This window comes from Schistocerca cancellata, chromosome 1 (assembly GCF_023864275.1).
Source record: "Schistocerca cancellata isolate TAMUIC-IGC-003103 chromosome 1, iqSchCanc2.1, whole genome shotgun sequence".
Classification (NCBI taxonomy): domain Eukaryota; kingdom Metazoa; phylum Arthropoda; class Insecta; order Orthoptera; family Acrididae; genus Schistocerca; species Schistocerca cancellata.
In genome coordinates this window covers 117,554,240-117,581,913 of record NC_064626.1, presented here as the reverse complement: position 1 = coordinate 117,581,913, position 27,674 = coordinate 117,554,240, and the positions used below count along the sequence as shown (strand labels likewise).

Genomic DNA, 27,674 nt, shown 5'->3' with positions numbered 1-27,674 from the left:
CCGAGAAAACTGAAACCCTCTCACCTTGGGCTGGAAGAATTAAAGATCATGACTGGGATTACATACATTGACTCGTGAAGTAATACAAAATTATTTCACTCTTCATTGTATTTGTTTCTGTACAAAATGTGCGTTCTATTGCTATATTTCTATGTGTAGGTAAAAATTGGGTATTGAAAGAAAATTCCCGTGAACAGGGGCGTGAAGATATGGTTCCGCTTTTACAGCATTTACACATAGCAGCGTCATGGATCTACGAGAATTTTGCTTGTATGTGTAAGGTTAACATATTTAAGCATAGAACTGAAGTCACAACAATTTTCACCTTTTGAAGACGCTTGTGGTTACCCATATGTCAATTCCCATCTCGTGATTGGCACACATTTTTAAAAATTGCCCGTCCCTTGTGGGGATCGAACCCACGACCTTTGGATTAGAAGTCCAACGCGCTATCCTCTGCGCCAAAGGGACGCTGTGCAAGTGATGGTCTCAGATGTAAGAGATTCTGCAAGACATGACCCGTGCTACATGTCTCGCGTTACTTTTCTGATAGGCTTACTTTCATATTTCTCTGAAGCAATTACATCAAAGACTCATTATTTATGTAACAGACACGATACATCGCTCCGAATCGCTCTGTTTACCATGGCTCTACTGATTGAAACACCTGCGTATTGACAGAGTTGCTCTGTACAATCGTAGTAACACAGTCCTGCTATTAGATTCGCTCACGTGCGCTGCTTACAGATAAATGGGAATTGCGCTCTTTAGAACAGCATCCACTCACAAAGTGGTAAACGACACACTGGGAACACTGTACGATTAGTCACATTTTTTGACTTTGGTTGACTGCTGTGTCACAGCCGGTCCCCATCATATGTATACACTCCAACGGACGTGTGTGCCCTGTTAGCACATTTACCAGGAACGTTAGCTGCATCACCTCCCTGGCAATTCCATGCCGTGCTCGAAGCGTCAGCCATTGCTTGGTGACAGTGTGCTTCGATGAGAAGTGGACAGATGATGCATCTCTCTCGCCGTCAGTTATAGGCGGGAATCATACTTAATGTAGTTTTCTGCAAGCGTCAGCGGAGCGTCAGACATCTCTGTCTGGTCTTCTCCCTTCATGCATCCACCAAGTCCACTCCTGGCAGTCTCCAGTAAAAGCCCCCTGTGCTGAAGCGAAAATTGCCGCCGTTTCTATAGATACAGAGTGCCATTGCTTACTGGGAACAGTTAAGGAACCATAGTACAATATCTTGTTGTGAAACTGTCTACTTTTCTCACTTGTGGCCGAGAAAACTGAAACCCTCTCACCTTGGGCTGGAAGAATTAAAGATCATGACTGGGATTACATACATTGACTCGTGAAGTAATACAAAATTATTTCACTCTTCATTGTATTTGTTTCTGTACAAAATGTGCGTTCTATTGCTATATTTCTATGTGTAGGTAAAAATTGGGTATTGAAAGAAAATTCCCGTGAACAGGGGCGTGAAGATATGGTTCCGCTTTTACAGCATTTACACATAGCAGCGTCATGGATCTACGAGAATTTTGCTTGTATGTGTAAGGTTAACATATTTAAGCATAGAACTGAAGTCACAACAATTTTCACCTTTTGAAGACGCTTGTGGTTACCCATATGTCAATTCCCATCTCGTGATTGGCACACATTTTTAAAAATTGCCCGTCCCTTGTGGGGATCCAACCCACGACCTTTGGATTAGAAGTCCAACGCGCTATCCTCTGCGCCAAAGGGACGCTGTGCAAGGGATGGTCTCAGATGTAAGAGATTCTGCAAGACATGACCCGTGCTACATGTCTCACGTTACTTTTCTGATAGGCTTACTTTCATATTTCTCTGAAGCAATTACATCAAAGACTCATTATTTATGTAACAGACACGATACATCGCTCCGAATCGCTCTGTTTACCATGGCTCTACTGATTGAAACACCTGCGTATTGACAGAGTTGCTCTGTACAATCGTAGTAACACAGTCCTGCTATTAGATTCGCTCACGTGCGCTGCTTACAGATAAATGGGAATTGCGCTCTTTAGAACAGCATCCACTCACAAAGTGGTAAACGACACACTGGGAACACTGTACGATTAGTCACATTTTTTGACTTTGGTTGACTGCTGTGTCACAGCCGGTCCCCATCATATGTATACACTCCAACGGACGTGTGTGCCCTGTTAGCACATTTACCAGGAACGTTAGCTGCATCACCTCCCTGGCAATTCCATGCCGTGCTCGAAGCGTCAGCCATTGCTTGGTGACAGTGTGCTTCGATGAGAAGTGGACAGATGATGCATCTCTCTCGCCGTCAGTTATAGGCGGGAATCATACTTAATGTAGTTTTCTGCAAGCGTCAGCGGAGCGTCAGACATCTCTGTCTGGTCTTCTCCCTTCATGCATCCACCAAGTCCACTCCTGGCAGTCTCCAGTAAAAGCCCCCTGTGCTGAAGCGAAAACTGCCGCCGTTTCTATAGATACAGAGTGCCATTGCTTACTGGGAACAGTTAAGGAACCATAGTACAATATCTTGTTGTGAAACTGTCTACTTTTCTCACTTGTGGCCGAGAAAACTGAAACCCTCTCACCTTGGGCTGGAAGAATTAAAGATCATGACTGGGATTACATACATTGACTCGTGAAGTAATACAAAATTATTTCACTCTTCATTGTATTTGTTTCTGTACAAAATGTGCGTTCTATTGCTATATTTCTATGTGTAGGTAAAAATTGGGTATTGAAAGAAAATTCCCGTGAACAGGGGCGTGAAGATATGGTTCCGCTTTTACAGCATTTACACATAGCAGCGTCATGGATCTACGAGAATTTTGCTTGTATGTGTAAGGTTAACATATTTAAGCATAGAACTGAAGTCACAACAATTTTCACCTTTTGAAGACGCTTGTGGTTACCCATATGTCAATTCCCATCTCGTGATTGGCACACATTTTTAAAAATTGCCCGTCCCTTGTGGGGATCGAACCCACGACCTTTGGATTAGAAGTCCAACGCGCTATCCTCTGCGCCAAAGGGACGCTGTGCAAGTGATGGTCTCAGATGTAAGAGATTCTGCAAGACATGACCCGTGCTACATGTCTCGCGTTACTTTTCTGATAGGCTTACTTTCATATTTCTCTGAAGCAATTACATCAAAGACTCATTATTTATGTAACAGACACGATACATCGCTCCGAATCGCTCTGTTTACCATGGCTCTACTGATTGAAACACCTGCGTATTGACAGAGTTGCTCTGTACAATCGTAGTAACACAGTCCTGCTATTAGATTCGCTCACGTGCGCTGCTTACAGATAAATGGGAATTGCGCTCTTTAGAACAGCATCCACTCACAAAGTGGTAAACGACACACTGGGAACACTGTACGATTAGTCACATTTTTTGACTTTGGTTGACTGCTGTGTCACAGCCGGTCCCCATCATATGTATACACTCCAACGGACGTGTGTGCCCTGTTAGCACATTTACCAGGAACGTTAGCTGCATCACCTCCCTGGCAATTCCATGCCGTGCTCGAAGCGTCAGCCATTGCTTGGTGACAGTGTGCTTCGATGAGAAGTGGACAGATGATGCATCTCTCTCGCCGTCAGTTATAGGCGGGAATCATACTTAATGTAGTTTTCTGCAAGCGTCAGCGGAGCGTCAGACATCTCTGTCTGGTCTTCTCCCTTCATGCATCCACCAAGTCCACTCCTGGCAGTCTCCAGTAAAAGCCCCCTGTGCTGAAGCGAAAATTGCCGCCGTTTCTATAGATACAGAGTGCCATTGCTTACTGGGAACAGTTAAGGAACCATAGTACAATATCTTGTTGTGAAACTGTCTACTTTTCTCACTTGTGGCCGAGAAAACTGAAACCCTCTCACCTTGGGCTGGAAGAATTAAAGATCATGACTGGGATTACATACATTGACTCGTGAAGTAATACAAAATTATTTCACTCTTCATTGTATTTGTTTCTGTACAAAATGTGCGTTCTATTGCTATATTTCTATGTGTAGGTAAAAATTGGGTATTGAAAGAAAATTCCCGTGAACAGGGGCGTGAAGATATGGTTCCGCTTTTACAGCATTTACACATAGCAGCGTCATGGATCTACGAGAATTTTGCTTGTATGTGTAAGGTTAACATATTTAAGCATAGAACTAAAGTCACAACAATTTTCACCTTTTGAAGACGCTTGTGGTTACCCATATGTCAATTCCCATCTCGTGATTGGCACACATTTTTAAAAATTGCCTGTCCCTTGTGGGGATCGAACCCACGACCTTTGGATTAGAAGTCCAACGCGCTATCCTCTGCGCCAAAGGGACGCTGTGCAAGTGATGGTCTCAGATGTAAGAGATTCTGCAAGACATGACCCGTGCTACATGTCTCGCGTTACTTTTCTGATAGGCTTACTTTCATATTTCTCTGAAGCAATTACATCAAAGACTCATTATTTATGTAACAGACACGATACATCGCTCCGAATCGCTCTGTTTACCATGGCTCTACTGATTGAAACACCTGCGTATTGACAGAGTTGCTCTGTACAATCGTAGTAACACAGTCCTGCTATTAGATTCGCTCACGTGCGCTGCTTGCAGATAAATGGGAATTGCGCTCTTTAGAACAGCATCCACTCACAAAGTGGTAAACGACACACTGGGAACACTGTACGATTAGTCACATTTTTTGACTTTGGTTGACTGCTGTGTCACAGCCGGTCCCCATCATATGTATACACTCCAACGGACGTGTGTGCCCTGTTAGCACATTTACCAGGAACGTTAGCTGCATCACCTCCCTGGCAATTCCATGCCGTGCTCGAAGCGTCAGCCATTGCTTGGTGACAGTGTGCTTCGATGAGAAGTGGACAGATGATGCATCTCTCTCGCCGTCAGTTATAGGCGGGAATCATACTTAATGTAGTTTTCTGCAAGCGTCAGCGGAGCGTCAGACATCTCTGTCTGGTCTTCTCCCTTCATGCATCCACCAAGTCCACTCCTGGCAGTCTCCAGTAAAAGCCCCCTGTGCTGAAGCGAAAATTGCCGCCGTTTCTATAGATACAGAGTGCCATTGCTTACTGGGAACAGTTAAGGAACCATAGTACAATATCTTGTTGTGAAACTGTCTACTTTTCTCACTTGTGGCCGAGAAAACTGAAACCCTCTCACCTTGGGCTGGAAGAATTAAAGATCATGACTGGGATTACATACATTGACTCGTGAAGTAATACAAAAGTATTTCACTCTTCATTGTATTTGTTTCTGTACAAAATGTGCGTTCTATTGCTATATTTCTATGTGTAGGTAAAAATTGGGTATTGAAAGAAAATTCCCGTGAACAGGGGCGTGAAGATATGGTTCCGCTTTTACAGCATTTACACATAGCAGCGTCATGGATCTACGAGAATTTTGCTTGTATGTGTAAGGTTAACATATTTAAGCATAGAACTGAAGTCACAACAATTTTCACCTTTTGAAGACGCTTGTGGTTACCCATATGTCAATTCCCATCTCGTGATTGGCACACATTTTTAAAAATTGCCCGTCCCTTGTGGGGATCGAACCCACGACCTTTGGATTAGAAGTCCAACGCGCTATCCTCTGCGCCAAAGGGACGCTGTGCAAGTGATGGTCTCAGATGTAAGAGATTCTGCAAGACATGACCCGTGCTACATGTCTCGCGTTACTTTTCTGATAGGCTTACTTTCATATTTCTCTGAAGCAATTACATCAAAGACTCATTATTTATGTAACAGACACGATACATCGCTCCGAATCGCTCTGTTTACCATGGCTCTACTGATTGAAACACCTGCGTATTGACAGAGTTGCTCTGTACAATCGTAGTAACACAGTCCTGCTATTAGATTCGCTCACGTGCGCTGCTTACAGATAAATGGGAATTGCGCTCTTTAGAACAGCATCCACTCACAAAGTGGTAAACGACACACTGGGAACACTGTACGATTAGTCACATTTTTTGACTTTGGTTGACTGCTGTGTCACAGCCGGTCCCCATCATATGTTTACACTCCAACGGACGTGTGTGCCCTGTTAGCACATTTACCAGGAACGTTAGCTGCATCACCTCCCTGGCAATTCCATGCCGTGCTCGAAGCGTCAGCCATTGCTTGGTGACAGTGTGCTTCGATGAGAAGTGGACAGATGATGCATCTCTCTCGCCGTCAGTCATAGGCGGGAATCATACTTAATGTAGTTTTCTGCAAGCGTCAGCGGAGCGTCAGACATCTCTGTCTGGTCTTCTCCCTTCATGCATCCACCAAGTCCACTCCTGGCAGTCTCCAGTAAAAGCCCCCTGTGCTGAAGCGAAAATTGCCGCCGTTTCTATAGATACAGAGTGCCATTGCTTACTGGGAACAGTTAAGGAACCATAGTACAATATCTTGTTGTGAAACTGTCTACTTTTCTCACTTGTGGCCGAGAAAACTGAAACCCTCTCACCTTGGGCTGGAAGAATTAAAGATCATGACTGGGATTACATACATTGACTCGTGAAGTAATACAAAATTATTTCACTCTTCATTGTATTTGTTTCTGTACAAAATGTGCGTTCTATTGCTATATTTCTATGTGTAGGTAAAAATTGGGTATTGAAAGAAAATTCCCGTGAACAGGGGCGTGAAGATATGGTTCCGCTTTTACAGCATTTACACATAGCAGCGTCATGGATCTACGAGAATTTTGCTTGTATGTGTAAGGTTAACATATTTAAGCATAGAACTGAAGTCACAACAATTTTCACCTTTTGAAGACGCTTGTGGTTACCCATATGTCAATTCCCATCTCGTGATTGGCACACATTTTTAAAAATTGCCCGTCCCTTGTGGGGATCGAACCCACGACCTTTGGATTAGAAGTCCAACGCGCTATCCTCTGCGCCAAAGGGACGCTGTGCAAGTGATGGTCTCAGATGTAAGAGATTCTGCAAGACATGACCCGTGCTACATGTCTCGCGTTACTTTTCTGATAGGCTTACTTTCATATTTCTCTGAAGCAATTACATCAAAGACTCATTATTTATGTAACAGACACGATACATCGCTCCGAATCGCTCTGTTTACCATGGCTCTACTGATTGAAACACCTGCGTATTGACAGAGTTGCTCTGTACAATCGTAGTAACACAGTCCTGCTATTAGATTCGCTCACGTGCGCTGCTTACAGATAAATGGGAATTGCGCTCTTTAGAACAGCATCCACTCACAAAGTGGTAAACGACACACTGGGAACACTGTACGATTAGTCACATTTTTTGACTTTGGTTGACTGCTGTGTCACAGCCGGTCCCCATCATATGTATACACTCCAACGGACGTGTGTGCCCTGTTAGCACATTTACCAGGAACGTTAGCTGCATCACCTCCCTGGCAATTCCATGCCGTGCTCGAAGCGTCAGCCATTGCTTGGTGACAGTGTGCTTCGATGAGAAGTGGACAGATGATGCATCTCTCTCGCCGTCAGTTATAGGCGGGAATCATACTTAATGTAGTTTTCTGCAAGCGTCAGCGGAGCGTCAGACATCTCTGTCTGGTCTTCTCCCTTCATGCATCCACCAAGTCCACTCCTGGCAGTCTCCAGTAAAAGCCCCCTGTGCTGAAGCGAAAATTGCCGCCGTTTCTATAGATACAGAGTGCCATTGCTTACTGGGAACAGTTAAGGAACCATAGTACAATATCTTGTTGTGAAACTGTCTACTTTTCTCACTTGTGGCCGAGAAAACTGAAACCCTCTCACCTTGGGCTGGAAGAATTAAAGATCATGACTGGGATTACATACATTGACTCGTGAAGTAATACAAAATTATTTCACTCTTCATTGTATTTGTTTCTGTACAAAATGTGCGTTCTATTGCTATATTTCTATGTGTAGGTAAAAATTGGGTATTGAAAGAAAATTCCCGTGAACAGGGGCGTGAAGATATGGTTCCGCTTTTACAGCATTTACACATAGCAGCGTCATGGATCTACGAGAATTTTGCTTGTATGTGTAAGGTTAACATATTTAAGCATAGAACTGAAGTCACAACAATTTTCACCTTTTGAAGACGCTTGTGGTTACCCATATGTCAATTCCCATCTCGTGATTGGCACACATTTTTAAAAATTGCCCGTCCCTTGTGGGGATCGAACCCACGACCTTTGGATGAGAAGTCCAACGCGCTATCCTCTGCGCCAAAGGGACGCTGTGCAAGTGATGGTCTCAGATGTAAGAGATTCTGCAAGACATGACCCGTGCTACATGTCTCGCGTTACTTTTCTGATAGGCTTACTTTCATATTTCTCTGAAGCAATTACATCAAAGACTCATTATTTATGTAACAGACACGATACATCGCTCCGAATCGCTCTGTTTACCATGGCTCTACTGATTGAAACACCTGCGTATTGACAGAGTTGCTCTGTACAATCTTAGTAACACAGTCCTGCTATTAGATTCGCTCACGTGCGCTGCTTACAGATAAATGGGAATTGCGCTCTTTAGAACAGCATCCACTCACAAAGTGGTAAACGACACACTGGGAACACTGTACGATTAGTCACATTTTTTGACTTTGGTTGACTGCTGTGTCACAGCCGGTCCCCATCATATGTATACACTCCAACGGACGTGTGTGCCCTGTTAGCACATTTACCAGGAACGTTAGCTGCATCACCTCCCTGGCAATTCCATGCCGTGCTCGAAGCGTCAGCCATTGCTTGGTGACAGTGTGCTTCGATGAGAAGTGGACAGATGATGCATCTCTCTCGCCGTCAGTTATAGGCGGGAATCATACTTAATGGAGTTTTCTGCAAGCGTCAGCGGAGCGTCAGACATCTCTGTCTGGTCTTCTCCCTTCATGCATCCACCAAGTCCACTCCTGGCAGTCTCCAGTAAAAGCCCCCTGTGCTGAAGCGAAAATTGCCGCCGTTTCTATAGATACAGAGTGCCATTGCTTACTGGGAACAGTTAAGGAACCATAGTACAATATCTTGTTGTGAAACTGTCTACTTTTCTCACTTGTGGCCGAGAAAACTGAAACCCTCTCACCTTGGGCTGGAAGAATTAAAGATCATGACTGGGATTACATACATTGACTCGTGAAGTAATACAAAATTATTTCACTCTTCATTGTATTTGTTTCTGTACAAAATGTGCGTTCTATTGCTATATTTCTATGTGTAGGTAAAAATTGGGTATTGAAAGAAAATTCCCGTGAACAGGGGCGTGAAGATATGGTTCCGCTTTTACAGCATTTACACATAGCAGCGTCATGGATCTACGAGAATTTTGCTTGTATGTGTAAGGTTAACATATTTAAGCATAGAACTGAAGTCACAACAATTTTCACCTTTTGAAGACGCTTGTGGTTACCCATATGTCAATTCCCATCTCGTGATTGGCACACATTTTTAAAAATTGCCCGTCCCTTGTGGGGATCGAACCCACGACCTTTGGATGAGAAGTCCAACGCGCTATCCTCTGCGCCAAAGGGACGCTGTGCAAGTGATGGTCTCAGATGTAAGAGATTCTGCAAGACATGACCCGTGCTACATGTCTCGCGTTACTTTTCTGATAGGCTTACTTTCATATTTCTCTGAAGCAATTACATCAAAGACTCATTATTTATGTAACAGACACGATACATCGCTCCGAATCGCTCTGTTTACCATGGCTCTACTGATTGAAACACCTGCGTATTGACAGAGTTGCTCTGTACAATCGTAGTAACACAGTCCTGCTATTAGATTCGCTCACGTGCGCTGCTTACAGATAAATGGGAATTGCGCTCTTTAGAACAGCATCCACTCACAAAGTGGTAAACGACACACTGGGAACACTGTACGATTAGTCACATTTTTTGACTTTGGTTGACTGCTGTGTCACAGCCGGTCCCCATCATATGTATACACTCCAACGGACGTGTGTGCCCTGTTAGCACATTTACCAGGAACGTTAGCTGCATCACCTCCCTGGCAATTCCATGCCGTGCTCGATGCGTCAGCCATTGCTTGGTGACAGTGTGCTTCGATGAGAAGTGGACAGATGATGCATCTCTCTCGCCGTCAGTTATAGGCGGGAATCATACTTAATGTAGTTTTCTGCAAGCGTCAGCGGAGCGTCAGACATCTCTGTCTGGTCTTCTCCCTTCATGCATCCACCAAGTCCACTCCTGGCAGTCTCCAGTAAAAGCCCCCTGTGCTGAAGCGAAAATTGCCGCCGTTTCTATAGATACAGAGTGCCATTGCTTACTGGGAACAGTTAAGGAACCATAGTACAATATCTTGTTGTGAAACTGTCTACTTTTCTCACTTGTGGCCGAGAAAACTGAAACCCTCTCACCTTGGGCTGGAAGAATTAAAGATCATGACTGGGATTACATACATTGACTCGTGAAGCAATACAAAATTATTTCACTCTTCATTGTATTTGTTTCTGTACAAAATGTGCGTTCTATTGCTATATTTCTATGTGTAGGTAAAAATTGGGTATTGAAAGAAAATTCCCGTGAACAGGGGCGTGAAGATATGGTTCCGCTTTTACAGCATTTACACATAGCAGCGTCATGGATCTACGAGAATTTTGCTTGTATGTGTAAGGTTAACATATTTAAGCATAGAACTGAAGTCACAACAATTTTCACCTTTTGAAGACGCTTGTGGTTACCCATATGTCAATTCCCATCTCGTGATTGGCACACATTTTTAAAAATTGCCCGTCCCTTGTGGGGATCGAACCCACGACCTTTGGATTAGAAGTCCAACGCGCTATCCTCTGCGCCAAAGGGACGCTGTGCAAGTGATGGTCTCAGATGTAAGAGATTCTGCAAGACATGACCCGTGCTACATGTCTCGCGTTACTTTTCTGATAGGCTTACTTTCATATTTCTCTGAAGCAATTACATCAAAGACTCATTATTTATGTAACAGACACGATACATCGCTCCGAATCGCTCTGTTTACCATGGCTCTACTGATTGAAACACCTGCGTATTGACAGAGTTGCTCTGTACAATCGTAGTAACACAGTCCTGCTATTAGATTCGCTCACGTGCGCTGCTTACAGATAAATGGGAATTGCGCTCTTTAGAACAGCATCCACTCACAAAGTGGTAAACGACACACTGGGAACACTGTACGATTAGTCACATTTTTTGACTTTGGTTGACTGCTGTGTCACAGCCGGTCCCCATCATATGTATACACTCCAACGGACGTGTGTGCCCTGTTAGCACATTTACCAGGAACGTTAGCTGCATCACCTCCCTGGCAATTCCATGCCGTGCTCGAAGCATCAGCCATTGCTTGGTGACAGTGTGCTTCGATGAGAAGTGGACAGATGATGCATCTCTCTCGCCGTCAGTTATAGGCGGGAATCATACTTAATGTAGTTTTCTGCAAGCGTCAGCGGAGCGTCAGACATCTCTGTCTGGTCTTCTCCCTTCATGCATCCACCAAGTCCACTCCTGGCAGTCTCCAGTAAAAGCCCCCTGTGCTGAAGCGAAAATTGCCGCCGTTTCTATAGATACAGAGTGCCATTGCTTACTGGGAACAGTTAAGGAACCATAGTAGAATATCTTGTTGTGAAACTGTCTACTTTTCTCACTTGTGGCCGAGAAAACTGAAACCCTCTCACCTTGGGCTGGAAGAATTAAAGATCATGACTGGGATTACATACATTGACTCGTGAAGTAATACAAAATTATTTCACTCTTCATTGTATTTGTTTCTGTACAAAATGTGCGTTCTATTGCTATATTTCTATGTGTAGGTAAAAATTGGGTATTGAAAGAAAATTCCCGTGAACAGGGGCGTGAAGATATGGTTCCGCTTTTACAGCATTTACACATAGCAGCGTCATGGATCTACGAGAATTTTGCTTGTATATGTAAGGTTAACATATTTAAGCATAGAACTGAAGTCACAACAATTTTCACCTTTTGAAAACGCTTGTGGTTACCCATATGTCAATTCCCATCTCGTGATTGGCACACATTTTTAAAAATTTCCCGTCCCTTGTGGGGATCGAACCCACGACCTTTGGATTAGAAGTCCAACGCGCTATCCTCTGCGCCAAAGGGACGCTGTGCAAGTGACGGTCTCAGATGTAAGAGATTCTGCAAGACATGACCCGTGCTACATGTCTCGCGTTACTTTTCTGATAGGCTTACTTTCATATTTCTCTGAAGCAATTACATCAAAGACTCATTATTTATGTAACAGACACGATACATCGCTCCGAATCGCTCTGTTTACCATGGCTCTACTGATTGAAACACCTGCGTATTGACAGAGTTGCTCTGTACAATCGTAGTAACACAGTCCTGCTATTAGATTCGCTCACGTGCGCTGCTTACAGATAAATGGGAATTGCGCTCTTTAGAACAGCATCCACTCACAAAGTGGTAAACGACACACTGGGAACACTGTACGATTAGTCACATTTTTTGACTTTGGTTGACTGCTGTGTCACAGCCGGTCCCCATCATATGTATACACTCCAACGGACGTGTGTGCCCTGTTAGCACATTTACCAGGAACGTTAGCTGCATCACCTCCCTGGCAATTCCATGCCATGCTCGAAGCGTCAGCCATTGCTTGGTGACAGTGTGCTTCGATGAGAAGTGGACAGATGATGCATCTCTCTCGCCGTCAGTTATAGGCGGGAATCATACTTAATGTAGTTTTCTGCAAGCGTCAGCGGAGCGTCAGACATCTCTGTCTGGTCTTCTCCCTTCATGCATCCACCAAGTCCACTCCTGGCAGTCTCCAGTAAAAGCCCCCTGTGCTGAAGCGAAAATTGCCGCCGTTTCTATAGATACAGAGTGCCATTGCTTACTGGGAACAGTTAAGGAACCATAGTACAATATCTTGTTGTGAAACTGTCTACTTTTCTCACTTGTGGCCGAGAAAACTGAAACCCTCTCACCTTGGGCTGGAAGAATTAAAGATCATGACTGGGATTACATACATTGACTCGTGAAGTAATACAAAATTATTTCACTCTTCATTGTATTTGTTTCTGTACAAAATGTGCGTTCTATTGCTATATTTCTATGTGTAGGTAAAAATTGGGTATTGAAAGAAAATTCCCGTGAACAGGGGCGTGAAGATATGGTTCCGCTTTTACAGCATTTACACATAGCAGCGTCATGGATCTACGAGAATTTTGCTTGTATGTGTAAGGTTAACATATTTAAGCATAGAACTGAAGTCACAACAATTTTCACCTTTTGAAGACGCTTGTGGTTACCCATATGTCAATTCCCATCTCGTGATTGGCACACATTTTTAAAAATTGCCCGTCCCTTGTGGGGATCGAACCCACGACCTTTGGATTAGAAGTCCAACGCGCTATCCTCTGCGCCAAAGGGACGCTGTGCAAGTTATGGTCTCAGATGTAAGAGATTCTGCAAGACATGACCCGTGCTACATGTCTCGCGTTACTTTTCTGATAGGCTTACTTTCATATTTCTCTGAAGCAATTACATCAAAGACTCATTATTTATGTAACAGACACGATACATCGCTCCGAATCGCTCTGTTTACCATGGCTCTACTGATTGAAACACCTGCGTATTGACAGAGTTGCTCTGTACAATCGTAGTAACACAGTCCTGCTATTAGATTCGCTCACGTGCGCTGCTTACAGATAAATGGGAATTGCGCTCTTTAGAACAGCATCCACTCACAAAGTGGTAAACGACACACTGGGAACACTGTACGATTAGTCACATTTTTTGACTTTGGTTGACTGCTGTGTCACAGCCGGTCCCCATCATATGTATACACTCCAACGGACGTGTGTGCCCTGTTAGCACATTTACCAGGAACGTTAGCTGCATCACCTCCCTGGCAATTCCATGCCGTGCTCGAAGCGTCAGCCATTGCTTGGTGACAGTGTGCTTCGATGAGAAGTGGACAGATGATGCATCTCTCTCGCCGTCAGTTATAGGCGGGAATCATACTTAATGTAGTTTTCTGCAAGCGTCAGCGGAGCGTCAGACATCTCTGTCTGGTCTTCTCCCTTCATGCATCCACCAAGTCCACTCCTGGCAGTCTCCAGTAAAAGCCCCCTGTGCTGAAGCGAAAATTGCCGCCGTTTCTATAGATACAGAGTGCCATTGCTTACTGGGAACAGTTAAGGAACCATAGTACAATATCTTGTTGTGAAACTGTCTACTTTTCTCACTTGTGGCCGAGAAAACTGAAACCCTCTCACCTTGGGCTGGAAGAATTAAAGATCATGACTGGGATTACATACATTGACTCGTGAAGTAATACAAAATTATTTCACTCTTCATTGTATTTGTTTCTGTACAAAATGTGCGTTCTATTGCTATATTTCTATGTGTAGGTAAAAATTGGGTATTGAAAGAAAATTCCCGTGAACAGGGGCGTGAAGATATGGTTCCGCTTTTACAGCATTTACACATAGCAGCGTCATGGATCTACGAGAATTTTGCTTGTATGTGTAAGGTTAACATATTTAAGCATAGAACTGAAGTCACAACAATTTTCACCTTTTGAAGACGCTTGTGGTTACCCATATGTCAATTCCCATCTCGTGATTGGCACACATTTTTAAAAATTGCCCGTCCCTTGTGGGGACCGAACCCACGACCTTTGGATTAGAAGTCCAACGCGCTATCCTCTGCGCCAAAGGGACGCTGTGCAAGTGATGGTCTCAGATGTAAGAGATTCTGCAAGACATGACCCGTGCTACATGTCTCGCGTTACTTTTCTGATAGGCTTACTTTCATATTTCTCTGAAGCAATTACATCAAAGACTCATTATTTATGTAACAGACACGATACATCGCTCCGAATCGCTCTGTTTACCATGGCTCTACTGATTGAAACACCTGCGTATTGACAGAGTTGCTCTTTACAATCGTAGTAACACAGTCCTGCTATTAGATTCGCTCACGTGCGCTGCTTACAGATAAATGGGAATTGCGCTCTTTAGAACAGCATCCACTCACAAAGTGGTAAACGACACACTGGGAACACTGTACGATTAGTCACATTTTTTGACTTTGGTTGACTGCTGTGTCACAGCCGGTCCCCATCATATGTATACACTCCAACGGACGTGTGTGCCCTGTTAGCACATTTACCAGGAACGTTAGCTGCATCACCTCCCTGGCAATTCCATGCCGTGCTCGAAGCGTCAGCCATTGCTTGGTGACAGTGTGCTTCGATGAGAAGTGGACAGATGATGCATCTCTCTCGCCGTCAGTTATAGGCGGGAATCATACTTAATGTAGTTTTCTGCAAGCGTCAGCGGAGCGTCAGACATCTCTGTCTGGTCTTCTCCCTTCATGCATCCACCAAGTCCACTCCTGGCAGTCTCCAGTAAAAGCCCCCTGTGCTGAAGCGAAAATTGCCGCCGTTTCTATAGATACAGAGTGCCATTGCTTACTGGGAACAGTTAAGGAACCATAGTACAATATCTTGTTGTGAAACTGTCTACTTTTCTCACTTGTGGCCGAGAAAACTGAAACCCTCTCACCTTGGGCTGGAAGAATTAAAGATCATGACTGGGATTACATACATTGACTCGTGAAGTAATACAAAATTATTTCACTCTTCATTGTATTTGTTTCTGTACAAAATGTGCGTTCTATTGCTATATTTCTATGTGTAGGTAAAAATTGGGTATTGAAAGAAAATTCCCGTGAACAGGGGCGTGAAGATATGGTTCCGCTTTTACAGCATTTACACATAGCAGCGTCATGGATCTACGAGAATTTTGCTTGTATGTGTAAGGTTAACATATTTAAGCATAGAACTGAAGTCACAACAATTTTCACCTTTTGAAGACGCTTGTGGTTACCCATATGTCAATTCCCATCTCGTGATTGGCACACATTTTTAAAAATTGCCCGTCCCTTGTGGGGATCGAACCCACGACCTTTGGATTAGAAGTCCAACGCGCTATCCTCTGCGCCAAAGGGACGCTGTGCAAGTTATGGTCTCAGATGTAAGAGATTCTGCAAGACATGACCCGTGCTACATGTCTCGCGTTACTTTTCTGATAGGCTTACTTTCATATTTCTCTGAAGCAATTACATCAAAGACTCATTATTTATGTAACAGACACGATACATCGCTCCGAATCGCTCTGTTTACCATGGCTCTACTGATTGAAACACCTGCGTATTGACAGAGTTGCTCTGTACAATCGTAGTAACACAGTCCTGCTATTAGATTCGCTCACGTGCGCTGCTTACAGATAAATGGGAATTGCGCTCTTTAGAACAGCATCCACTCACAAAGTGGTAAACGACACACTGGGAACACTGTACGATTAGTCACATTTTTTGACTTTGGTTGACTGCTGTGTCACAGCCGGTCCCCATCATATGTATACACTCCAACGGACGTGTGTGCCCTGTTAGCACATTTACCAGGAACGTTAGCTGCATCACCTCCCTGGCAATTCCATGCCGTGCTCGAAGCGTCAGCCATTGCTTGGTGACAGTGTGCTTCGATGAGAAGTGGACAGATGATGCATCTCTCTCGCCGTCAGTTATAGGCGGGAATCATACTTAATGTAGTTTTCTGCAAGCGTCAGCGGAGCGTCAGACATCTCTGTCTGGTCTTCTCCCTTCATGCATCCACCAAGTCCACTCCTGGCAGTCTCCAGTAAAAGCCCCCTGTGCTGAAGCGAAAATTGCCGCCGTTTCTATAGATACAGAGTGCCATTGCTTACTGGGAACAGTTAAGGAACCATAGTACAATATCTTGTTGTGAAACTGTCTACTTTTCTCACTTGTGGCCGAGAAAACTGAAACCCTCTCACCTTGGGCTGGAAGAATTAAAGATCATGACTGGGATTACATACATTGACTCGTGAAGTAATACAAAATTATTTCACTCTTCATTGTATTTGTTTCTGTACAAAATGTGCGTTCTATTGCTATATTTCTATGTGTAGGTAAAAATTGGGTATTGAAAGAAAATTCCCGTGAACAGGGGCGTGAAGATATGGTTCCGCTTTTACAGCATTTACACATAGCAGCGTCATGGATCTACGAGAATTTTGCTTGTATGTGTAAGGTTAACATATTTAAGCATAGAACTGAAGTCACAACAATTTTCACCTTTTGAAGACGCTTGTGGTTACCCATATGTCAATTCCCATCTCGTGATTGGCACACATTTTTAAAAATTGCCCGTCCCTTGTGGGGATCGAACCCACGACCTTTGGATTAGAAGTCCAACGCGCTATCCTCTGCGCCAAAGGGACGCTGTGCAAGTTATGGTCTCAGATGTAAGAGATTCTGCAAGACATGACCCGTGCTACATGTCTCGCGTTACTTTTCTGATAGGCTTACTTTCATATTTCTCTGAAGCAATTACATCAAAGACTCATTATTTATGTAACAGACACGATACATCGCTCCGAATCGCTCTGTTTACCATGGCTCTACTGATTGAAACACCTGCGTATTGACAGAGTTGCTCTGTACAATCGTAGTAACACAGTCCTGCTATTAGATTCGCTCACGTGCGCTGCTTACAGATAAATGGGAATTGCGCTCTTTAGAACAGCATCCACTCACAAAGTGGTAAACGACACACTGGGAACACTGTACGATTAGTCACATTTTTTGACTTTGGTTGACTGCTGTGTCACAGCCGGTCCCCATCATATGTATACACTCCAACGGACGTGTGTGCCCTGTTAGCACATTTACCAGGAACGTTAGCTGCATCACCTCCCTGGCAATTCCATGCCGTGCTCGAAGCGTCAGCCATTGCTTGGTGACAGTGTGCTTCGATGAGAAGTGGACAGATGATGCATCTCTCTCGCCGTCAGTTATAGGCGGGAATCATACTTAATGTAGTTTTCTGCAAGCGTCAGCGGAGCGTCAGACATCTCTGTCTGGTCTTCTCCCTTCATGCATCCACCAAGTCCACTCCTGGCAGTCTCCAGTAAAAGCCCCCTGTGCTGAAGCGAAAATTGCCGCCGTTTCTATAGATACAGAGTGCCATTGCTTACTGGGAACAGTTAAGGAACCATAGTACAATATCTTGTTGTGAAACTGTCTACTTTTCTCACTTGTGGCCGAGAAAACTGAAACCCTCTCACCTTGGGCTGGAAGAATTAAAGATCATGACTGGGATTACATACATTGACTCGTGAAGTAATACAAAATTATTTCACTCTTCATTGTATTTGTTTCTGTACAAAATGTGCGTTCTATTGCTATATTTCTATGTGTAGGTAAAAATTGGGTATTGAAAGAAAATTCCCGTGAACAGGGGCGTGAAGATATGGTTCCGCTTTTACAGCATTTACACATAGCAGCGTCATGGATCTACGAGAATTTTGCTTGTATGTGTAAGGTTAACATATTTAAGCATAGAACTGAAGTCACAACAATTTTCACCTTTTGAAGACGCTTGTGGTTACCCATATGTCAATTCCCATCTCGTGATTGGCACACATTTTTAAAAATTGCCCGTCCCTTGTGGGGATCGAACCCACGACCTTTGGATTAGAAGTCCAACGCGCTATCCTCTGCGCCAAAGGGACGCTGTGCAAGTGATGGTCTCAGATGTAAGAGATTCTGCAAGACATGACCCGTGCTACATGTCTCGCGTTACTTTTCTGATAGGCTTACTTTCATATTTCTCTGAAGCAATTACATCAAAGACTCATTATTTATGTAACAGACACGATACATCGCTCCGAATCGCTCTGTTTACCATGGCTCTACTGATTGAAACACCTGCGTATTGACAGAGTTGCTCTGTACAATCGTAGTAACACAGTCCTGCTATTAGATTCGCTCACGTGCGCTGCTTACAGATAAATGGGAATTGCGCTCTTTAGAACAGCATCCACTCACAAAGTGGTAAACGACACACTGGGAACACTGTACGATTAGTCACATTTTTTGACTTTGGTTGACTGCTGTGTCACAGCCGGTCCCCATCATATGTATACACTCCAACGGACGTGTGTGCCCTGTTAGCACATTTACCAGGAACGTTAGCTGCATCACCTCCCTGGCAATTCCATGCCGTGCTCGAAGCGTCAGCCATTGCTTGGTGACAGTGTGCTTCGATGAGAAGTGGACAGATGATGCATCTCTCTCGCCGTCAGTTATAGGCGGGAATCATACTTAATGTAGTTTTCTGCAAGCGTCAGCGGAGCGTCAGACATCTCTGTCTGGTCTTCTCCCTTCATGCATCCACCAAGTCCACTCCTGGCAGTCTCCAGTAAAAGCCCCCTGTGCTGAAGCGAAAATTGCCGCCGTTTCTATAGATACAGAGTGCCATTGCTTACTGGGAACAGTTAAGGAACCATAGTACAATATCTTGTTGTGAAACTGTCTACTTTTCTCACTTGTGGCCGAGAAAACTGAAACCCTCTCTCCTTGGGCTGGAAGAATTAAAGATCATGACTGGGATTACATACATTGACTCGTGAAGTAATACAAAATTATTTCACTCTTCATTGTATTTGTTTCTGTACAAAATGTGCGTTCTATTGCTATATTTCTATGTGTAGGTAAAAATTGGGTATTGAAAGAAAATTCCCGTGAACAGGGGCGTGAAGATATGGTTCCGCTTTTACAGCATTTACACATAGCAGCGTCATGGATCTACGAGAATTTTGCTTGTATGTGTAAGGTTAACATATTTAAGCATAGAACTGAAGTCACAACAATTTTCACCTTTTGAAGACGCTTGTGGTTACCCATATGTCAATTCCCATCTCGTGATTGGCACACATTTTTAAAAATTGCCCGTCCCTTGTGGGGATCGAACCCACGACCTTTGGATTAGAAGTCCAACGCGCTATCCTCTGCGCCAAAGGGACGCTGTGCAAGTGATGGTCTCAGATGTAAGAGATTCTGCAAGACATGACCCGTGCTACATGTCTCGCGTTACTTTTCTGATAGGCTTACTTTCATATTTCTCTGAAGCAATTACATCAAAGACTCATTATTTATGTAACAGACACGATACATCGCTCCGAATCGCTCTGTTTACCATGGCTCTACTGATTGAAACACCTGCGTATTGACAGAGTTGCTCTGTACAATCGTAGTAACACAGTCCTGCTATTAGATTCGCTCACGTGCGCTGCTTACAGATAAATGGGAATTGCGCTCTTTAGAACAGCATCCACTCACAAAGTGGTAAACGACACACTGGGAACACTGTACGATTAGTCACATTTTTTGACTTTGGTTGACTGCTGTGTCACAGCCGGTCCCCATCATATGTATACACTCCAACGGACGTGTGTGCCCTGTTAGCACATTTACCAGGAACGTTAGCTGCATCACCTCCCTGGCAATTCCATGCCGTGCTCGAAGCGTCAGCCATTGCTTGGTGACAGTGTGCTTCGATGAGAAGTGGACAGATGATGCATCTCTCTCGCCGTCAGTTATAGGCGGGAATCATACTTAATGTAGTTTTCTGCAAGCGTCAGCGGAGCGTCAGACATCTCTGTCTGGTCTTCTCCCTTCATGCATCCACCAAGTCCACTCCTGGCAGTCTCCAGTAAAAGCCCCCTGTGCTGAAGCGAAAATTGCCGCCGTTTCTATAGATACAGAGTGCCATTGCTTACTGGGAACAGTTAAGGAACCATAGTACAATATCTTGTTGTGAAACTGTCTACTTTTCTCACTTGTGGCCGAGAAAACTGAAACCCTCTCACCTTGGGCTGGAAGAATTAAAGATCATGACTGGGATTACATACATTGACTCGTGAAGTAATACAAAAGTATTTCACTCTTCATTGTATTTGTTTCTGTACAAAATGTGCGTTCTATTGCTATATTTCTATGTGTAGGTAAAAATTGGGTATTGAAAGAAAATTCCCGTGAACAGGGGCGTGAAGATATGGTTCCGCTTTTACAGCATTTACACATAGCAGCGTCATGGATCTACGAGAATTTTGCTTGTATGTGTAAGGTTAACATATTTAAGCATAGAACTGAAGTCACAACAATTTTCACCTTTTGAAGACGCTTGTGGTTACCCATATGTCAATTCCCATCTCGTGATTGGCACACATTTTTAAAAATTGCCCGTCCCTTGTGGGGATCGAACCCACGACCTTTGGATTAGAAGTCCAACGCGCTATCCTCTGCGCCAAAGGGACGCTGTGCAAGTGATGGTCTCAGATGTAAGAGATTCTGCAAGACATGACCCGTGCTACATGTCTCGCGTTACTTTTCTGATAGGCTTACTTTCATATTTCTCTGAAGCAATTACATCAAAGACTCATTATTTATGTAACAGACACGATACATCGCTCCGAATCGCTCTGTTTACCATGGCTCTACTGATTGAAACACCTGCGTATTGACAGAGTTGCTCTGTACAATCGTAGTAACACAGTCCTGCTATTAGATTCGCTCACGTGCGCTGCTTACAGATAAATGGGAATTGCGCTCTTTAGAACAGCATCCACTCACAAAGTGGTAAACGACACACTGGGAACACTGTACGATTAGTCACATTTTTTGACTTTGGTTGACTGCTGTGTCACAGCCGGTCCCCATCATATGTATACACTCCAACGGACGTGTGTGCCCTGTTAGCACATTTACCAGGAACGTTAGCTGCATCACCTCCCTGGCAATTCCATGCCGTGCTCGAAGCGTCAGCCATTGCTTGGTGACAGTGTGCTTCGATGAGAAGTGGACAGATGATGCATCTCTCTCGCCGTCAGTTATAGGCGGGAATCATACTTAATGTAGTTTTCTGCAAGCGTCAGCGGAGCGTCAGACATCTCTGTCTGGTCTTCTCCCTTCATGCATCCACCAAGTCCACTCCTGGCAGTCTCCAGTAAAAGCCCCCTGTGCTGAAGCGAAAATTGCCGCCGTTTCTATAGATACAGAGTGCCATTGCTTACTGGGAACAGTTAAGGAACCATAGTACAATATCTTGTTGTGAAACTGTCTACTTTTCTCACTTGTGGCCGAGAAAACTGAAACCCTCTCACCTTGGGCTGGAAGAATTAAAGATCATGACTGGGATTACATACATTGACTCGTGAAGTAATACAAAATTATTTCACTCTTCATTGTATTTGTTTCTGTACAAAATGTGCGTTCTATTGCTATATTTCTATGTGTAGGTAAAAATTGGGTATTGAAAGAAAATTCCCGTGAACAGGGGCGTGAAGATATGGTTCCGCTTTTACAGCATTTACACATAGCAGCGTCATGGATCTACGAGAATTTTGCTTGTATGTGTAAGGTTAACATATTTAAGCATAGAACTGAAGTCACAACAATTTTCACCTTTTGAAGACGCTTGTGGTTACCCATATGTCAATTCCCATCTCGTGATTGGCACACATTTTTAAAAATTGCCCGTCCCTTGTGGGGATCGAACCCACGACCTTTGGATTAGAAGTCCAACGCGCTATTCTCTGCGCCAAAGGGACGCTGTGCAAGTGATGGTCTCAGATGTAAGAGATTCTGCAAGACATGACCCGTGCTACATGTCTCGCGTTACTTTTCTGATAGGCTTACTTTCATATTTCTCTGAAGCAATTACATCAAAGACTCATTATTTATGTAACAGACACGATACATCGCTCCGAATCGCTCTGTTTACCATGGCTCTACTGATTGAAACACCTGCGTATTGACAGAGTTGCTCTGTACAATCGTAGTAACACAGTCCTGCTATTAGATTCGCTCACGTGCGCTGCTTACAGATAAATGGGAATTGCGCTCTTTAGAACAGCATCCACTCACAAAGTGGTAAACGACACACTGGGAACACTGTACGATTAGTCACATTTTTTGACTTTGGTTGACTGCTGTGTCACAGCCGGTCCCCATCATATGTATACACTCCAACGGACGTGTGTGCCCTGTTAGCACATTTACCAGGAACGTTAGCTGCATCACCTCCCTGGCAATTCCATGCCGTGCTCGAAGCGTCAGCCATTGCTTGGTGACAGTGTGCTTCGATGAGAAGTGGACAGATGATGCATCTCTCTCGCCGTCAGTTATAGGCGGGAATCATACTTAATGTAGTTTTCTGCAAGCGTCAGCGGAGCGTCAGACATCTCTGTCTGGTCTTCTCCCTTCATGCATCCACCAAGTCCACTCCTGGCAGTCTCCAGTAAAATCCCCCTGTGCTGAAGCGAAAATTGCCGCCGTTTCTATAGATACAGAGTGCCATTGCTTACTGGGAACAGTTAAGGAACCATAGTACAATATCTTGTTGTGAAACTGTCTACTTTTCTCACTTGTGGCCGAGAAAACTGAAACCCTCTCACCTTGGGCTGGAAGAATTAAAGATCATGACTGGGATTACATACATTGACTCGTGAAGTAATACAAAATTATTTCACTCTTCATTGTATTTGTTTCTGTACAAAATGTGCGTTCTATTGCTATATTTCTATGTGTAGGTAAAAATTGGGTATTGAAAGAAAATTCCCGTGAACAGGGGCGTGAAGATATGGTTCCGCTTTTACAGCATTTACACATAGCAGCGTCATGGATCTACGAGAATTTTGCTTGTATGTGTAAGGTTAACATATTTAAGCATAGAACTGAAGTCACAACAATTTTCACCTTTTGAAGACGCTTGTGGTTACCCATATGTCAATTCCCATCTCGTGATTGGCACACATTTTTAAAAATTGCCCGTCCCTTGTGGGGATCGAACCCACGACCTTTGGATTAGAAGTCCAACGCGCTATTCTCTGCGCCAAAGGGACGCTGTGCAAGTGATGGTCTCAGATGTAAGAGATTCTGCAAGACATGACCCGTGCTACATGTCTCGCGTTACTTTTCTGATAGGCTTACTTTCATATTTCTCTGAAGCAATTACATCAAAGACTCATTATTTATGTAACAGACACGATACATCGCTCCGAATCGCTCTGTTTACCATGGCTCTACTGATTGAAACACCTGCGTATTGACAGAGTTGCTCTGTACAATCGTAGTAACACAGTCCTGCTATTAGATTCGCTCACGTGCGCTGCTTACAGATAAATGGGAATTGCGCTCTTTAGAACAGCATCCACTCACAAAGTGGTAAACGACACACTGGGAACACTGTACGATTAGTCACATTTTTTGACTTTGGTTGACTGCTGTGTCACAGCCGGTCCCCATCATATGTATACACTCCAACGGACGTGTGTGCCCTGTTAGCACATTTACCAGGAACGTTAGCTGCATCACCTCCCTGGCAATTCCATGCCGTGCTCGAAGCGTCAGCCATTGCTTGGTGACAGTGTGCTTCGATGAGAAGTGGACAGATGATGCATCTCTCTCGCCGTCAGTTATAGGCGGGAATCATACTTAATGTAGTTTTCTGCAAGCGTCAGCGGAGCGTCAGACATCTCTGTCTGGTCTTCTCCCTTCATGCATCCACCAAGTCCACTCCTGGCAGTCTCCAGTAAAAGCCCCCTGTGCTGAAGCGAAAATTGCCGCCGTTTCTATAGATACAGAGTGCCATTGCTTACTGGGAACAGTTAAGGAACCATAGTACAATATCTTGTTGTGAAACTGTCTACTTTTCTCACTTGTGGCCGAGAAAACTGAAACCCTCTCACCTTGGGCTGGAAGAATTAAAGATCATGACTGGGATTACATACATTGACTCGTGAAGTAATACAAAATTATTTCACTCTTCATTGTATTTGTTTCTGTACAAAATGTGCGTTCTATTGCTATATTTCTATGTGTAGGTAAAAATTGGGTATTGAAAGAAAATTCCCGTGAACAGGGGCGTGAAGATATGGTTCCGCTTTTACAGCATTTACACATAGCAGCGTCATGGATCTACGAGAATTTTGCTTGTATGTGTAAGGTTAACATATTTAAGCATAGAACTGAAGTCACAACAATTTTCACCTTTTGAAGACGCTTGTGGTTACCCATATGTCAATTCCCATCTCGTGATTGGCACACATTTTTAAAAATTGCCCGTCCCTTGTGGGGATCGAACCCACGACCTTTGGATTAGAAGTCCAACGCGCTATCCTCTGCGCCAAAGGGACGCTGTGCAAGTTATGGTCTCAGATGTAAGAGATTCTGCAAGACATGACCCGTGCTACATGTCTCGCGTTACTTTTCTGATAGGCTTACTTTCATATTTCTCTGAAGCAATTACATCAAAGACTCATTATTTATGTAACAGACACGATACATCGCTCCGAATCGCTCTGTTTACCATGGCTCTACTGATTGAAACACCTGCGTATTGACAGAGTTGCTCTGTACAATCGTAGTAACACAGTCCTGCTATTAGATTCGCTCACGTGCGCTGCTTACAGATAAATGGGAATTGCGCTCTTTAGAACAGCATCCACTCACAAAGTGGTAAACGACACACTGGGAACACTGTACGATTAGTCACATTTTTTGACTTTGGTTGACTGCTGTGTCACAGCCGGTCCCCATCATATGTATACACTCCAACGGACGTGTGTGCCCTGTTAGCACATTTACCAGGAACGTTAGCTGCATCACCTCCCTGGCAATTCCATGCCGTGCTCGAAGCGTCAGCCATTGCTTGGTGACAGTGTGCTTCGATGAGAAGTGGACAGATGATGCATCTCTCTCGCCGTCAGTTATAGGCGGGAATCATACTTAATGTAGTTTTCTGCAAGCGTCAGCGGAGCGTCAGACATCTCTGTCTGGTCTTCTCCCTTCATGCATCCACCAAGTCCACTCCTGGCAGTCTCCAGTAAAAGCCCCCTGTGCTGAAGCGAAAATTGCCGCCGTTTCTATAGATACAGAGTGCCATTGCTTACTGGGAACAGTTAAGGAACCATAGTACAATATCTTGTTGTGAAACTGTCTACTTTTCTCACTTGTGGCCGAGAAAACTGAAACCCTCTCACCTTGGGCTGGAAGAATTAAAGATCATGACTGGGATTACATACATTGACTCGTGAAGTAATACAAAATTATTTCACTCTTCATTGTATTTGTTTCTGTACAAAATGTGCGTTCTATTGCTATATTTCTATGTGTAGGTAAAAATTGGGTATTGAAAGAAAATTCCCGTGAACAGGGGCGTGAAGATATGGTTCCGCTTTTACAGCATTTACACATAGCAGCGTCATGGATCTACGAGAATTTTGCTTGTATGTGTAAGGTTAACATATTTAAGCATAGAACTGAAGTCACAACAATTTTCACCTTTTGAACACGCTTGTGGTTACCCATATGACAATTCCCATCTCGTGATTGGCACACATTTTTAAAAATTGCCCGCCCCTTGTGGGGATCGAACCCACGACCTTTGGATTAGAAGTCCAACGCGCTATCCTCTGCGCCAAAGGGACGCTGTGCAAGTGATGGTCTCAGATGTAAGAGATTCTGCAAGACATGACCCGTGCTACATGTCTCGCGTTACTTTTCTGATAGGCTTACTTTCATATTTCTCTGAAGCAATTACATCAAAGACTCATTATTTATGTAACAGACACGATACATCGCTCCGAATCGCTCTGTTTACCATGGCTCTACTGATTGAAACACCTGCGTATTGACAGAGTTGCTCTGTACAATCGTAGTAACACAGTCCTGCTATTAGATTCGCTCACGTGCGCTGCTTACAGATAAATGGGAATTGCGCTCTTTAGAACAGCATCCACTCACAAAGTGGTAAACGACACACTGGGAACACTGTACGATTAGTCACATTTTTTGACTTTGGTTGACTGCTGTGTCACAGCCGGTCCCCATCATATGTATACACTCCAACGGACGTGTGTGCCCTGTTAGCACATTTACCAGGAACGTTAGCTGCATCACCTCCCTGGCAATTCCATGCCGTGCTCGAAGCGTCAGCCATTGCTTGGTGACAGTGTGCTTCGATGAGAAGTGGACAGATGATGCATCTCTCTCGCCGTCAGTTATAGGCGGGAATCATACTTAATGTAGTTTTCTGCAAGCGTCAGCGGAGCGTCAGACATCTCTGTCTGGTCTTCTCCCTTCATGCATCCACCAAGTCCACTCCTGGCAGTCTCCAGTAAAAGCCCCCTGTGCTGAAGCGAAAATTGCCGCCGTTTCTATAGATACAGAGTGCCATTGCTTACTGGGAACAGTTAAGGAACCGTAGTACAATATCTTGTTGTGAAACTGTCTACTTTTCTCACTTGTGGCCGAGAAAACTGAAACCCTCTCACCTTGGGCTGGAAGAATTAAAGATCATGACTGGGATTACATACATTGACTCGTGAAGTAATACAAAATTATTTCACTCTTCATTGTATTTGTTTCTGTACAAAATGTGCGTTCTATTGCTATATTTCTATGTGTAGGTAAAAATTGGGTATTGAAAGAAAATTCCTGTGAACAGGGGCGTGAAGATATGGTTCCGCTTTTACAGCATTTACACATAGCAGCGTCATGGATCTACGAGAATTTTGCTTGTATGTGTAAGGTTAACATATTTAAGCATAGAACTGAAGTCACAACAATTTTCACCTTTTGAAGACGCTTGTGGTTACCCATATGACAATTCCCATCTCGTGATTGGCACACATTTTTAAAAATTGCCCGTCCCTTGTGGGGATCGAACCCACGACCTTTGGATTAGAAGTCCAACGCGCTATCCTCTGCGCCAAAGGGACGCTGTGCAAGTGATGGTCTCAGATGTAAGAGATTCTGCAAGACATGACCC

At 43.9% G+C, this 27,674-nt stretch overlaps 22 non-coding genes across 22 annotated transcripts; all 22 read right to left on the bottom strand.

Moving 5' to 3' along the window:
- Positions 1–398: 398 nt before the first annotated feature.
- On the bottom strand, positions 399–471 carry Trnar-ucu (transfer RNA arginine (anticodon UCU)). The gene has a single exon. It is a non-coding gene; the product is annotated as a tRNA-Arg (tRNA).
- A 1,220-nt stretch (positions 472–1,691) lies between these two features.
- Trnar-ucu (transfer RNA arginine (anticodon UCU)) lies at positions 1,692–1,764 on the bottom strand. The gene has a single exon. It is a non-coding gene; the product is annotated as a tRNA-Arg (tRNA).
- A 1,220-nt stretch (positions 1,765–2,984) lies between these two features.
- Trnar-ucu (transfer RNA arginine (anticodon UCU)) lies at positions 2,985–3,057 on the bottom strand. Its single transcript has one exon. It is a non-coding gene; the product is annotated as a tRNA-Arg (tRNA).
- Positions 3,058–4,277: 1,220 nt separating this feature from the next.
- Trnar-ucu (transfer RNA arginine (anticodon UCU)) lies at positions 4,278–4,350 on the bottom strand. The gene has a single exon. It is a non-coding gene; the product is annotated as a tRNA-Arg (tRNA).
- Positions 4,351–5,570: 1,220 nt separating this feature from the next.
- Positions 5,571–5,643, bottom strand: Trnar-ucu (transfer RNA arginine (anticodon UCU)). The gene has a single exon. It is a non-coding gene; the product is annotated as a tRNA-Arg (tRNA).
- A 1,220-nt stretch (positions 5,644–6,863) lies between these two features.
- On the bottom strand, positions 6,864–6,936 carry Trnar-ucu (transfer RNA arginine (anticodon UCU)). Its single transcript has one exon. It is a non-coding gene; the product is annotated as a tRNA-Arg (tRNA).
- A 1,220-nt stretch (positions 6,937–8,156) lies between these two features.
- On the bottom strand, positions 8,157–8,229 carry Trnar-ucu (transfer RNA arginine (anticodon UCU)). The gene has a single exon. It is a non-coding gene; the product is annotated as a tRNA-Arg (tRNA).
- A 1,220-nt stretch (positions 8,230–9,449) lies between these two features.
- Positions 9,450–9,522, bottom strand: Trnar-ucu (transfer RNA arginine (anticodon UCU)). Its single transcript has one exon. It is a non-coding gene; the product is annotated as a tRNA-Arg (tRNA).
- A 1,220-nt stretch (positions 9,523–10,742) lies between these two features.
- Trnar-ucu (transfer RNA arginine (anticodon UCU)) lies at positions 10,743–10,815 on the bottom strand. The gene has a single exon. It is a non-coding gene; the product is annotated as a tRNA-Arg (tRNA).
- Positions 10,816–12,035: 1,220 nt separating this feature from the next.
- Trnar-ucu (transfer RNA arginine (anticodon UCU)) lies at positions 12,036–12,108 on the bottom strand. Its single transcript has one exon. It is a non-coding gene; the product is annotated as a tRNA-Arg (tRNA).
- A 1,220-nt stretch (positions 12,109–13,328) lies between these two features.
- Trnar-ucu (transfer RNA arginine (anticodon UCU)) lies at positions 13,329–13,401 on the bottom strand. Its single transcript has one exon. It is a non-coding gene; the product is annotated as a tRNA-Arg (tRNA).
- Positions 13,402–14,621: 1,220 nt separating this feature from the next.
- Positions 14,622–14,694, bottom strand: Trnar-ucu (transfer RNA arginine (anticodon UCU)). The gene has a single exon. It is a non-coding gene; the product is annotated as a tRNA-Arg (tRNA).
- A 1,220-nt stretch (positions 14,695–15,914) lies between these two features.
- Trnar-ucu (transfer RNA arginine (anticodon UCU)) lies at positions 15,915–15,987 on the bottom strand. Its single transcript has one exon. It is a non-coding gene; the product is annotated as a tRNA-Arg (tRNA).
- A 1,220-nt stretch (positions 15,988–17,207) lies between these two features.
- Trnar-ucu (transfer RNA arginine (anticodon UCU)) lies at positions 17,208–17,280 on the bottom strand. The gene has a single exon. It is a non-coding gene; the product is annotated as a tRNA-Arg (tRNA).
- Positions 17,281–18,500: 1,220 nt separating this feature from the next.
- On the bottom strand, positions 18,501–18,573 carry Trnar-ucu (transfer RNA arginine (anticodon UCU)). Its single transcript has one exon. It is a non-coding gene; the product is annotated as a tRNA-Arg (tRNA).
- Positions 18,574–19,793: 1,220 nt separating this feature from the next.
- Trnar-ucu (transfer RNA arginine (anticodon UCU)) lies at positions 19,794–19,866 on the bottom strand. The gene has a single exon. It is a non-coding gene; the product is annotated as a tRNA-Arg (tRNA).
- A 1,220-nt stretch (positions 19,867–21,086) lies between these two features.
- Trnar-ucu (transfer RNA arginine (anticodon UCU)) lies at positions 21,087–21,159 on the bottom strand. Its single transcript has one exon. It is a non-coding gene; the product is annotated as a tRNA-Arg (tRNA).
- Positions 21,160–22,379: 1,220 nt separating this feature from the next.
- Positions 22,380–22,452, bottom strand: Trnar-ucu (transfer RNA arginine (anticodon UCU)). Its single transcript has one exon. It is a non-coding gene; the product is annotated as a tRNA-Arg (tRNA).
- A 1,220-nt stretch (positions 22,453–23,672) lies between these two features.
- Positions 23,673–23,745, bottom strand: Trnar-ucu (transfer RNA arginine (anticodon UCU)). The gene has a single exon. It is a non-coding gene; the product is annotated as a tRNA-Arg (tRNA).
- A 1,220-nt stretch (positions 23,746–24,965) lies between these two features.
- On the bottom strand, positions 24,966–25,038 carry Trnar-ucu (transfer RNA arginine (anticodon UCU)). The gene has a single exon. It is a non-coding gene; the product is annotated as a tRNA-Arg (tRNA).
- A 1,220-nt stretch (positions 25,039–26,258) lies between these two features.
- Positions 26,259–26,331, bottom strand: Trnar-ucu (transfer RNA arginine (anticodon UCU)). The gene has a single exon. It is a non-coding gene; the product is annotated as a tRNA-Arg (tRNA).
- Positions 26,332–27,551: 1,220 nt separating this feature from the next.
- Positions 27,552–27,624, bottom strand: Trnar-ucu (transfer RNA arginine (anticodon UCU)). Its single transcript has one exon. It is a non-coding gene; the product is annotated as a tRNA-Arg (tRNA).
- Positions 27,625–27,674: the final 50 nt, after the last annotated feature.